This window comes from Triticum urartu, chromosome 5A (assembly GCF_056163025.1).
Source record: "Triticum urartu cultivar PI428250 chromosome 5A, HENAU_Tu73, whole genome shotgun sequence".
Taxonomy (NCBI): Eukaryota; Viridiplantae; Streptophyta; class Magnoliopsida; order Poales; family Poaceae; genus Triticum; species Triticum urartu.
The window spans coordinates 597,938,729-597,951,708 of NC_141877.1; the positions used below are offsets into that span (position 1 = coordinate 597,938,729).

Genomic DNA, 12,980 nt, shown 5'->3' on the forward strand with positions numbered 1-12,980 from the left:
GGATACCGTAGGAGTGCTTTGGGTGTGCCAAACGTCACAACGTAACTGGGTGGCTATAAAGGTACACTACATGTATCTCCGAAAGTGTCTGTTGGGTTTGGCACGAATCGAGACTGGAATTTGTCACTCCGTGTAAACGGAGAGGTATCTCTGGGCCCACTCGGTAGGACATCATCATAATGTGCACAATGTGATCAAGGAGTTTATCACGGGATGATGTGTTACGAAACGAGTAAAGAGACTTGCCGGTAACGAGATTGAACAAGGTATCGGGATACCGACGATCGAATCTCGGGCAAGTATCGTACTGCTAGACAAAGGGAATTGTATACGGGATTGATTAAGTCCTTGACATCGTGGTTCATCCGATGAGATCATCGTGGAACATATGGGAGCCAACATGGGTATCCAGATCCCGCTGTTGGTTATTGACCGGAGAGTCATCTCGGTCATGTCTGCATGTCTCCCGAACCCGTAGGGTCTACACACTTAAGGTTCGGTGACGCTAGGGTTATAGAGATATTAGTATGCGGTAACCCGAAAGTTGTTCGGAGTCCCGGATGAGATCCCGGACGTCACGAGGAGTTCCGGAATGGTCCGGAGGTAAAGAATTATATATAGGAAGTGCTATTTCGGCCATCAGGACAAGTTTCGGGGTCACCGGTATTGTACCGGGACCACCGGAAGGGTCCCGGGGGTCCACCGGGAGGGGCCACCTGCCCCGGGGGGCACATGGGCTGTAGGGGGTGCGCCTTGGCCTATATGGGCCAAGGGCACCAGCCCCAAGAGGCCCATGCGCCAAGAGAAGAGGAAAAGGAAGAGTCCTAAAGGGGGAAGGCACCTCCGAGGTGCCTTGGGGAGGAGGGACTCCTCCCTGGCCGCACCCTTCCTTGGAGGAAGGGCCAAGGCTGCGCCCCCCCTCTCCCTTGGCCCTATATATAGTGGGGGGAAGGGAGGGCAGCACCACCCTAAGCCCTAGCGCCTCCCTCTCCCTCCCATGACACATCTCCCTCCTCCCGCAGCGCTTGGCGAAGCCCTGTTGGAATCCCGCTACTTCCACCACCACGCCGTCGTGCTGCTGGATCTCCATCAACCTCTCCTCCCCCCTTGCTGGATCAAGAAGGAGGAGACGTCGCTGCTCCGTACGTGTGTTGAACGCGGAGGTGCCGTCCGTTCGGCGCTAGGATCATCGGTGATTTGGATCACGACGAGTACGACTCCATCAACCCCGTTCTCTTGAACGCTTCCGCGCGCGATCTACAAGGGTATGTAGATCCACTCCTCCCTCGTTGGTAGATGACTCCAAAGATAGATCTTGGTGACACGTAGGAAAATTTTGAATTTATGCTACGTTCCCCAACATTGGGGACACAAGAGACTCTTTGTTATTTGGTTGCAGGGTTGTTTGAGAGAGACCATCTTCATCCCACGCCTTCCATGGATTGATAAACGTTAGGTCATCCACTTGAGGGAAATTTGCTACTGTCCTACAAAACTCTGCACTTGGAGGCCCAACAACGTCTACCAGGATAAAGTTGCGTAGTAGACATCATGGAGCAGGCTCACTACTTATAGCACCCATATAAATGAGCTCAACCTTCTTGTTATTACCAAGGCTACTTTGGTATCTGCAAGAGATCTTTAGTTAGAGTTTTCAGAACTAACAGGTAGTAGAAATGCCTAGAGATTATGTGGAGTATATCAGCAACTTATTTCACAAAACAAACTATATACTTACGTCTTCCTCTCATATGTGAAGAAAAGATGTTATCGCAGTCCTTGGAAGAAGAACAATGGTACCAAATAAGGCAAGTGTTCCTAAAGAATAAACATAATTTGGATCATTTGATTAGTCCATGAAGTAGAGTAGAAACATGAACGTCTCGCACGGTGTAGAAAATATTGAAAATTCCAACCGGTTGATTCAATGTGTATGCATGATGGCGGCATTATTAGTGTCAATACCCGCCGTGTTCAAAACATTGCCCTAACGATATGACACATACTAAACCTTTTGACGTGCCCTGCAACCATGAAGACAACACCACACCAAAAATTTATTAGAGGGGGTAATTCTCTTCTGCGGTTGCATGTCATTCCATATGAGTGTGCTTATTCAAGTTTACTTTTCTTATCTGCCTTTGGAAAGGACAAATGAAAAGTTACAATCAAAGTAGAAATATACAATGTTTGATAAAGGCTAAAAGATACAAAGGACAACAAAGTTAAACAGTGTGATTTGTGAACTAGAGTCAGCTAGAATTGTGAAACACGTACATGTTCGTGCTTTAAGCTATTTTTTGTGGAACAGTACACGAAAATAATGTAGTAAGTAATGATTAGTAATACTTAGAAAGCTAGAGAAGGCAAGGTCACTAAATTTGCATGGAGACAGAACATCTATACCCTCAATAACAATCTCACCTTGGTCTCCTTTACGCCAAATAACTATGCGAGCATCACCCCGTTTCTAGAACTTGGCAGTATGCAACACTGAAAATGACACATAGAAGTTCAGTCATCCACAACATCCGGCATAGAATGGATAACACTATCAACAACCATAAACACAACACATACATATAACACAGCAAAACATACAACATTCAAAATTAGCTTGAAAAGTCATTGTCCTAACTTTTCACATCATGTGAGGTAGCCGCCTAACTATTGTGCTTCAGACCTCAAGATCGAAGTATAAGGCAAAACAAAAGGGCTATGAGTATTGAGGAAAGAACCAAGCACATTTTCTTTTAGAGTACCTGCACAAATCTTGATAAGAATGCTAAGGCATATCCAAGTCCAGATTTGCTTTTAGGTACCATCACTAAACAAATCTTGTTATGAATGCTTATGGTGATGATCGAGATGGAACAGGGCCGAGAGGAGAATGAGGCATACCGGTTTCTTCTCGACGCCATGTAGCTTGCTTATGCGAATGGCAACACCACTGCCCGACGCCGACGACTTAGCCACCCCCCTAGAAGCCGCGGTGAAGCGCCCAAACATTGTGCCTCGCTAGGTGCCCATGGCAGACCACCTCAGGTTGTCCTCTTCCAGGAGGTTCATGAGTGCCAGGACGTCTCAATGCTCCGATCTAAATTGGAGAATCCAGGAAATACATCAGTATTAGGACGCAGATTGTTGGTCTGTACTTTGTATCCCTATACAAACTTGCTCCATAAAGGGAAATTGACGATTGCCCAACACATCATAAAACAAATACCAGACCAAATCACGTATGACCATAGTACCAACTCATCTATCATTAAGGTCAGACATGTAAACTTTTCAATGATTCTAAATTCTAGCCATGCATGAGCTATAAAAAAGAAGCAAGAAAGAAAAATAAATGTAGCTAATATATGTGTTATGTAAGCATTCTAGCGCAGAACCTACAAACCCAGTGGTCGACATTAAACCTGGAGCCGTATACCAAATCACCCTACAACATCATGTGTGGCAAATTAATAATGTGATCAAACTGTATAATATGTATCATCTTTTTTGTCTCAAAAAAATATAGGTGCATCAAGCATTGAGAGCTAATAAGCTTGGACATGGAAACATGCAAGTTTTACCTTTGAAGGGGAGCAATCACTCGAGGCAGCCTGATCATACACAAAATCCTTTTCCTGTTTTTATCTTCCTCAACGTGCTTGGTCAAACTGTGTAGTTTATCTTTTATTAAGTCGCTTACACAAACTCTCAAATGTCATTCCCCATGAAGAAGCCGCTAACAGCTTTCTTTGAGAGGTCTTCAACTCAGATAAATTTGCATCGTCTATTTAAATCATTGTATCATCTTGTAAGTAAACCAGAACAAATGGTCAACTCAATGGCAGCAACACTCGATTTAGCATAGCCCTGAATGCAAATATTAGAGAGAAAAAAAGCCACAAATGGGGTATCGAATTTAGCATAAATAGGACACATAGATTCTTCCATATAATATCAAACGCAAAAAGATTCCTGCAACAATGGAAGTGGATGGAACAGAAATAACCTGGAAGGATAGAATTCAGTGTGTATATGATGTAGTATTTGTTAGATCCTAAGTAGCCTAGAACAAAAAAATGCGGAGGAGCCTAGAACAATTTTATAGCTGAGAGATCTTTAAAGAACTAACACGTCCATATAGTTGAGAAAATAAAAATCAAATAACAAGAATGCAAGTATATGGATCGAATACTTGCTCAAATTAATATATTCATTCAGACTTGTCACCGAAGTCCAGACACATGGCATGTCTCACCTAACCAATGACCAGTTCAGTTTTGTATAAGAAGTGAGGTACAACTTATGACTCCTATTAGTCCATACATTTGAAAAGAAGAGCATTACTTTGCCATAAACCACAAAAAACACAATCCATGATATGGTTGATTACCTGACCATCTCCTGCTGGCTGGAAAATAGGTTCCTGACCATGACACCCCTTGGAGCCTTTTGATAATGTGAAAACTTTTTTTAAGGACGAACAATCAATTGGGAGAGAAAAGTAACATAACGACATGAAGATCAGAGACAGAAGACACATACATAAACATGTATAACTGTGAGCAAATTGATGATTGAGAGGAAGAGTACATAAATAGAAGACACACTTTTCCACTAAGTTGTGTTAAACTGTAAGACAATATATTAAGTGCCATGCATGAGAAAAAAAAAAGAAGCGTGGGCAATGATAAACATAAATAACTCTTTGCTAAAATCATGGTATAGATGATGTTGAGTGGTTGAGGTGCTCATGGCACAACTAAAAATGATGGTAGCCAAAATAGATTATAGAAAGAATATATGCGGCTACACATCAATTATATTTGACGTTGAGTTGTTGAGGTGCTCACAGCCCAACTAAAAATGATTTTGTGAGCTGGGGCTTGGACCATCAATGTGGTTATGGTGATGTTGTCCACGGCACTGCCATGAAGTACCTGATCAATAAAATAAAAAGAACCGGTTACTTGGATTAGGAATTTAGGATAGAAACATGAGCACAAGAAACAAAAATAGAACTTAATAAATATATGATTATAATTTCAGAACCATCATCATCCCTAGAAGTAGAAAAGGTCGGAGAGGTCGCCTATGTATAGAAATTTGGCAAGATAAAGGTTTCATGCCTAAATAAGCATCACCTAATATCCTTGACATTTCTAAAAATTTGCATATTACATTAATTAAACATCACAGTAAAGCAGAGTTTGATGTATGGAAAATTGGAAATCATGTAAGAATCACTACTTCATAGCAGAAAGTGGTGGCATCACAGATTCAAAAAGAGCACATTTTCTTAGCCCAAATGAATCCATTGGTGAGATAGGAAGAAACCAGAGGAGCATTGCATCTAGAAGACAGTGCTAACAACCCAGTCATCGCAGACGCAGACGCTCTTCTTGACACATACTTCATCGATGCCAGTAGGCCCAACCACTAAAAAGACACTCATTAGCCCACCCTAACAATTTATCGAGCACCTACCATGCATTACTTCATGTTGAACTAGGAGGTGGCGTGTTAGTGGCAAGAACCGGGGTCGCAAGCTATGTGGTGGGCTGGCCAGAGATCTCGTCCAGCTCCACAATGATGGACACCTGCAAGGCAAGACCATGAGAGAGAGAGGGAGAGAGAGAGATAGAGAGAGAGTTGCCACCGGTTCCGTGGACGAAGCGTGCGAGCCGGGATGAAAGGGGCACAAGAGAGCACCACCAGTCTCACCCTTTCTCGATCACTAGTGAAATCGTGTCCTCAGAGCCGACCTTCTGATGTCCGGCAAAGGCTGTGCCTCACAATCGTCGCGGCTGACCAAAACCGACAGTTAGGTCGTGATCTACCACTCAACCTCGTTCTCTCTCTCGGCTGGGGAGGTGGAAGAGCATGTGCACAATTGGCCGCCAGTTGAGAAGCCGTTGAACGACCAGTCCAGGGGAGGAGACTGGGGTGGCACCGAGAGGGTGACGGGGTGTGCAGGGGTGGCCGCGAGAGGGAGGGAGACGGGGCGAGCGAGGGCGGCGGCGCGAGAGTGAAGGGAAAGGGCACGACGAGTATAGTGGCTAGGGTTTCACCCAATCGGGCGCTCTCTCCACCGTACGCGCAGCCCAGACATCCACGAGACGCCACGCAAGCGCCCTAACGTGAAATCTCGGAACAGCCCTCGGCGGCCACTAAAATTACGGCGCGGTGGCATGACCCCCGCGCTAATGTATAGCAGCACCGGTCACACCCACACTCAGAGGCAATGACAGTAGAGGCCCACAGACTAAAGACCCCACGTGTCAGCCAGATACGACATAAATTCAAAAGTAAGAAACAAGAAGCACTATTCATTGGTTGTCGCATTGAAGTTGATCCGATGGCCAGGATTGCTCCATCCAAAAACCGGAGGGCCAGAACTCGTTTGGACAGACAATCCGACGACTCTGGGCGAATGCAGTCTTGGCCGTCCAGTCTCCTTCCTGAGCCGATCTCGGCCGTCCGTTTATCTCACAGCATCTGGTAAAAAACAGCCGGAAGAAAACCTAACTCGCCAGTCCTCTCTCTCCCTTCTACTGCTCCCGCCGCCACCCTTTTCCCTTGCGCGTCTCTCCCTCCCGATCCCCTCCGCTGCCGCTGCCACGAGCTCCCGTCGTCGAGCTCCACCTCCTCCATTGCCCGCCCCGGGCTCTGCCTCCCACCCTCCTAGCGCCACCACCTCCAATCCCTAGCGCCGGTGGCGGCCGTTCTTCCGGCGACATCACTGGACAGCGGCGAGAATGAATAGACAGATAGAGGTAACAAATTGATCATTCCTCTGGCCAAACTTCCATCTTACTCCAAGCCCACCTCCAGAATGGAAGAGCAATGCAAGATTTCTGCTGCCATGGTATCTGAGCAAAGGTCATATGCGCGGTCATACGTGCTCAAGGTAGATGGATACTCCAGAGCCAAGGCGTTTCTCGAGACCGGCAAGTGCCTTACCTCTGATCCTTTCAGTGTTGGAGGGCACGTCTGGACCGTGGAATGTTACCCAAACGGTGACAATAGGATTCATGCCCATTACATATCCCTTTTCCTACGTCTTGAATCTGCTGATGCTGGAGATGTGAAGGGGAAATTCACGCTCAGTCTACTTGACAAGAATGGAGAACCGGTGCCTTCATACAGCCGTGCCTCCCCTGTACTAACCTTCTCAAAGAAAGATTCATGCTTGGGCTATCCTGACTTCTTCCAGAAGGCTGATCTGGAGCGATCGGCACATCTAAGAGACGACTGTATCACCATCAGGTGCGATGTCACCGTCATCCATGGGGAAGAAACAAGGATTCCTCCAAGCGACCTGCACCAGCACCTTGGTGACCTCCTCGAGAATAAGGACGCAGCAGACCTAATCTTTCAAGTCGGTGCACAGAGTTTCTCAGCCCACAGGTGTGTCCTCGCTGCTCGCTCATCCGTCTTCAAGGCGGAGCTCCTTGGCACTATGAAGGAGAGTTCTGCAGCTAATCCTATTGAAATCTATGACGTGGAAGCTGATGTTTTCAAGTCCTTGCTTCACTTCATATACACTGACTCCGTTCCTCCAGTGCTTGATGTGGCGATGGCCAGCCATCTACTCGTGGCGGCTGACCGGTACAACATCGGCAGGCTGAAGCTGATATGTGAGGAGAAATTGTGCACTCACATCGATTCCAACATGGTGGCCACCAGTTTGGCTTTAGCAGAGCAGCATGGTTTCCATCGTCTCAAAGAGGCTTGTTTGCAATTCCTTGCTTCTCCTTCCAATTTCAAAGCTATGATGGCAAGCGACGGTTTTGAGCATCTGACATCCAGCTGCCCACATGTTCTCAAGGAGCTTGTAGCTAGAATCCTTCCGGCTGAATGGGGGGTGGCAAAGGACGTTGTCATGACAATGTGGAAGTAGTGCCTACAGAACAGACCAATTTATTATCATATATATGTCATCCATGTTTAGTACTCTGTTTATGCATGAATGTTGTGGAACAAAAATGCTGCTATCGATCACTTTTTTTCTTGCTAGAGTCTTGTTTTAATGGTTATGCAACTTCTCCATGTATGGTTGGATGGATGTTTCAGAACAAAGATGAGAGCAGTATCATTCATTGGTAGAATCATTCATTAGTAGAATGGTACTTATCAATCATTGAATGGAAAGGAATTTGTGTCCTTTCTGCAGCAGGTAAGATACTTGATGTAGCTGCTATCTACATAAATTGGATAAATTAGTTTCTTAGAATAAGCTTCAGATTCTTGAAGCTTTGAATAACGGAGAGATTCCATCAACGGGATCTCTTGTTGAAATTTTCAACAAGGCTATTCTTGAACGCTGTTTGAAGGTGTATGAGGAAAAACTGGAGGGCTTAGGTCCACCTGTATCGGTAGAGGAACTGCAGCAAATTCATGAGGTGGCAAATGTTCAGTACTTAATAATCCTCCAGCAAATAGAATCAGTCAGCTCTGGTATGTCCTTGATACTCTATTAGCAGCACTCATGTCTACTTTTGCACTGAAAAACTGAATGTGAAGTATAGATGCCGTCTATGTGGACCTTGGTATTGTTATTTTTTCGAAAAGGGGATTACCCCGGCCTCTGCATCACAGGATGCACACAGCCAATGTGGACCTTGGTATCTTGTGTTGTACTTCAGTTTACTGCACTAAGCAAAAAACAAAAACGTCTGCATGTTCAGCTATAGTTGTGACGGGGCTTTGGTTATTATTCGCTCTGAATATTGCTCGTCGTGCAGCTGTGTGCTACATTAGTGTCAAAATGCTCTTATATTATGGGATGGAGGGAGTACTTCTCGTGCTGTTGAGGGTTGTCTGGATTCAGTTTTTGGAATGTTGGTTTTAAATAGGGTTGTAGGGGAAAACAGGGCTGTAGTTTTCTGATGAGCAAAACATTAGTGTCAAAATGCTCTTATATTATGGGATGGAGGGAGTACTTCTCGTGCTGTTGAGGGTTGTCTGGATTCAGTTTTTGGAATGTTGGTTTTAAATACGGTTGTAGGGGAAAACAGGGCTGTAGTTTTCTGATGAGCAAAACTGTTGTCGTTTGTTGTCTGCTAATTAAATAAACCATAAACCCTATATCCTAGTTCAGGTCAGCACGTTCAGCTGGATTATAGTACTGCTATAGTATTATCGTCCAGTGCTCCGGAATTTGCCTGCCCCAAATCCAAATGGGTACAAATGCACCTCAAGTTCATTACTTGCTCCTGCGAAGCCTGTGAAGCGTGAAATTTGCTGGCGACATCTGTGCTTTCTTTGTTCGAGTAGATCGGCACATAGTTTCTCTGGTCGAGCGACCACGAACCTGGCTAGCTGGTTGTATTTTATTTTTATTTATTTTGCACGGGACGTGCATGTGGATGTGTCATACCGAATAGGATTGGTAGTAGGGGTAGAGTTATTCACCGAGTACGTATTTGGTTAGTATTCCATACCGAGTAGGATTAGTTTTTTTTTTATCTGTACCGAGTAGGATTAGTAGTACTACGTAGTGGAATTAGTCACGGAGTCGTATTTGTTGTAGCTAGCTTAGCTTATATATATATACATACACACCAGGGTGGGCTTGTACGACATCTCGTGAGTTGAGTTGAAGAATAAATAAAACAAAAGAAGGCCCAATCGATTATTGAGTAGTATTTTTTAACGATTATTGTCCCGGCTGTTGAGCACGTGCTTGTGATCTCTATCTGCATGCCTAAGCTAGTCTTCCATCTTGCTCCCAGAATGGCAGAGCATTGCAAGATCTCTGTTGCCATGGTAGCTGAATCAGAGAAAAGCCCATATGCGCGATCATACGTGCTCAAGGTAGATGAATACTCAAGAGCCAAGGCGTTACTCAAGAACGGCGAGTGCCTAACCTCCTCACCTTTCAGTGTTGGAGGCCACGACTGGGTCATGACCTATTACCCAAACGGCAGCAGGATTTGTCCGGATGACATATCTCTTTTTCTACATCTTCACCCCGCCGACGCCGAAGATGTGAAGGCGAAATTCACGTTCAGTCTACTTGACGAGAATGGAGAACCGGTGCCTTCATATACCCGTCCCACGATATACATACATTCTCAAGGAAAGCTCCAAACTGGGGCTACCATAACCTAATGAAGAAGGCTAAGCTGGAAAGATCGGAGCATATGAGAAATGATTGTCTCACCATTGGATGCCATGTCACCGTTGTGAAGGAGATCCCCGGCGAAGAAGAAACAAGAGCATCTCCAAACGACTTGCACCGGCAACTCGGTGATCTCCTCGAGAGCAAAGATGCATCAGACCTATCATTTCAAGTAGGCGGAGAGACATTCCCCGCTCATAGGTGTATCTTGGCCGCTCGGTCATCAGTCTTCAGGGCGGAGCTCCTCGGCGGCATGAAGGAGAGTTCTAGTAGACTCATTGAAATTCATGACATGGAGCCTGATGTCTTCGAGGCCTTGCTCCATTTCATATACACTGGCAAAGTTTCTCCTATGATTGATGTGGTGATGGCCAGTCATCTACTCGTAGTGGCTGATAGGTACAACATTGGCAGGCTGAAGCATATATGCGAGGAGAAATTGTGTTGTCATATTGATTCAGACATGGTGGCAACCAGTTTGGCTATAGCTGAGCAGCATGGTTTCGATCGTCTCAAAGAAGCTTGTTTGCAGTTCCTTGCTTCTCCATCCAATTTGGAGGCGATGATGGCAAGCAATGGTTATCAACATCTCAAGTCCAGCTGTCCATCTGTTCTCAAGGACAAGGAGCACATAGCTAGAATACCCCCTGGCTAAATGGAACGTTGAAAAGGATAATATCATGACAATTTAGTAATAATCCATCTGCTGCCATTATCGTGTATTGTCATCCAAAATTTTAGTACTAATGGTTATGATACTTTTCCATGTATGGTTGCATCATTGCATGTATTGTTTCAAAGCAAAAGTGTTAGCATCATTCATTCAATCTAATATATGTTTATGCGAGTATAATAGTAATTGTTTCTCTTACGAGACAAAAGAGAGTATTATTTGATTATTTGTTGTTTGCCCATCAACCTGCCATGGTTGCCCATCAACCTTGATTTGTGTATTAGTTAGATTATTGAGAAGTTACTCCATGGGTACATACTACATTGTTACGTTTAGCTGGATGTAGGATCGGTGCCATTCATGTTCCAAGTCTTGCATAAATGGAAGCTTCATTACCCACTGCTTCTGTTCCAACTAAGAATATATGCAACTATGTTATTACGAATCAAATAAAATTGGTAAATTAAAAGAAAGAACGAAAAAAATATGTCATGACTAATTGCCAAACACAATATAAGCCAAATCTTCTCCCTTGTAACGTCTAGGCCGAGCCTACCAAGAGATTGTCCACACACAATTGCAACTATGCAACGATGGGGCTTAGACAAGGCTAGTCCTCAAGTGACACTTGAAATGAGGAACATGAGTTGCATCATCTTCGTCGCATTCTATGAATGATGCCAAGTCTTGGATTTCATCTAGGCAACATCCATGTCAAGGACTACACCACAAATTTGTGTTTTGATTCACGACACTGGCCTTGTGATTGCAGATCGCTTAGATCATGCCGACTTCAAGAAGACATCTAAGCGACCGCCAAAAGGGACTTATCGAAGGGCCTAGATCGCTCGACACAAGCGATGTGCCCGATGCCGCACGTACATGTGGAGACAACCTGCTGTTATTGCGACGTACTGAGGTAACCGAACCACCACGATCTTCATCAACCACTAAAGAATCCTTACGGGATAGCCGCCCCACACTTGGATGCACCGCACCACAGAGATTGGTTGCTCAGCGCCTAGCATGCCCACGCCTCCGCCTCACATTAGCCAAGAAATCCAAATAGCAACCCTAAGCACTGGGACGCTAAGGAATTGGGTGTCATGCTGGTTTTTCTCTTCAGATTCACCACGATCACCTTCTTACCAAAAGGGGGTTATTTTTTTGCGAAATACCAAAAGGAGGGTATCGAAGGGCCTCAGGAGAGACACGCCATATTGCCCAGCACACAAGGCATGCACAATGTGGCGCATGAGGGAAATATGCCCTAGAGGCAATAATAAAGTTATTATTTATTTCCTCATATCATGATAAATGTTTATTATTCACGCTAGAATTGTATTAACCGGAAACATAATACATGTGTGAATACATAGACAAACATAGTGTCACTAGTATGCCTCTACTTGACTAGCTCGTTGATCAAAGATGGTTGAGTTTCCTAACCATAGACATGAGTTGTCATTTGATCAACGGGATCACATCATTAGGAGAATGATGTGACTGACTTGACCCATTCCGTTAGCTTAGCACTTGGTCGTTTAGTTTACTGCTATTGCTTTCTTCAGGACTTATACATGTTCCTATGACTATGAGATTATGCAACTCCCGGATACCGGAGGAACACTTTGTGTGCTACAAAACATCACAACGTAACTGGGTGAGTATAAAGGTGCTCTACAGGTGTCTCCGATGGTGTTCGTGGAGTTGGCATAGATCAAGAATAGGATTTGTCACTCCGATTGTCGGAGAGGTATATCTGGGCCCTCTCGGTAATGCACATCACTATAAGCCTTGCAAACAATGTAACTAATGAGTTAGTTGCGGGATGATGCATTACGGAAAAGGTAAAGAGACTTGCCGGTAACGAGATTGAACTAGGTATTGAGATACCGACGATCGAATCCCGGGCAAGTAACATACCAATGACAAAGGGAACAACGTATGTTGTTATGCGGTTTGACCGATAAAGATCTTCGTAGAATATGTAGGAACCAATATGAGCATCCAGGTTCCGCTATTGGTTATTGACTGGAGACATGTCTCGGTCATGTCTACATAGTTCTCGAACCAGTAGGGTCCGCACGCTTAAAGTTCTGTGACGGTCGGTATTATGAGTTTATATGTTTTGATGTACCGAAGGTAGTTCGGAGTCCCAGATATGATCACGGACATGACGAG

The 12,980-nt window shown here is 44.7% G+C and overlaps 1 long non-coding RNA gene and 2 pseudogenes across 3 annotated transcripts; 2 read left to right on the top strand and 1 right to left on the bottom strand.

Moving 5' to 3' along the window:
* Positions 1 to 975: 975 nt before the first annotated feature.
* On the bottom strand, positions 976 to 6,070 carry LOC147973210 (uncharacterized). Of its 3 annotated transcripts, XR_015603597.1 has the most exons (8): positions 5,722 to 6,070; positions 5,485 to 5,597; positions 3,582 to 4,937; positions 2,902 to 3,097; positions 2,425 to 2,493; positions 1,917 to 2,024; positions 1,739 to 1,818; positions 976 to 1,628 (listed from the first exon to the last, which is right to left on the bottom strand). It is a non-coding gene; the product is annotated as an uncharacterized LOC147973210 (long non-coding RNA). The 3 variants fall into 3 exon arrangements; XR_015603596.1 differs by having other exon boundaries at positions 5,485 to 6,070; XR_015603598.1 differs by lacking the exon at positions 1,917 to 2,024 and having other exon boundaries at positions 5,485 to 6,070.
* Positions 6,071 to 6,541: 471 nt separating this feature from the next.
* Positions 6,542 to 8,530, top strand: LOC125506130 (BTB/POZ and MATH domain-containing protein 3-like; annotated as a pseudogene).
* A 1,205-nt stretch (positions 8,531 to 9,735) lies between these two features.
* Positions 9,736 to 10,815, top strand: LOC125506131 (BTB/POZ and MATH domain-containing protein 3 pseudogene; annotated as a pseudogene).
* Positions 10,816 to 12,980: the final 2,165 nt, after the last annotated feature.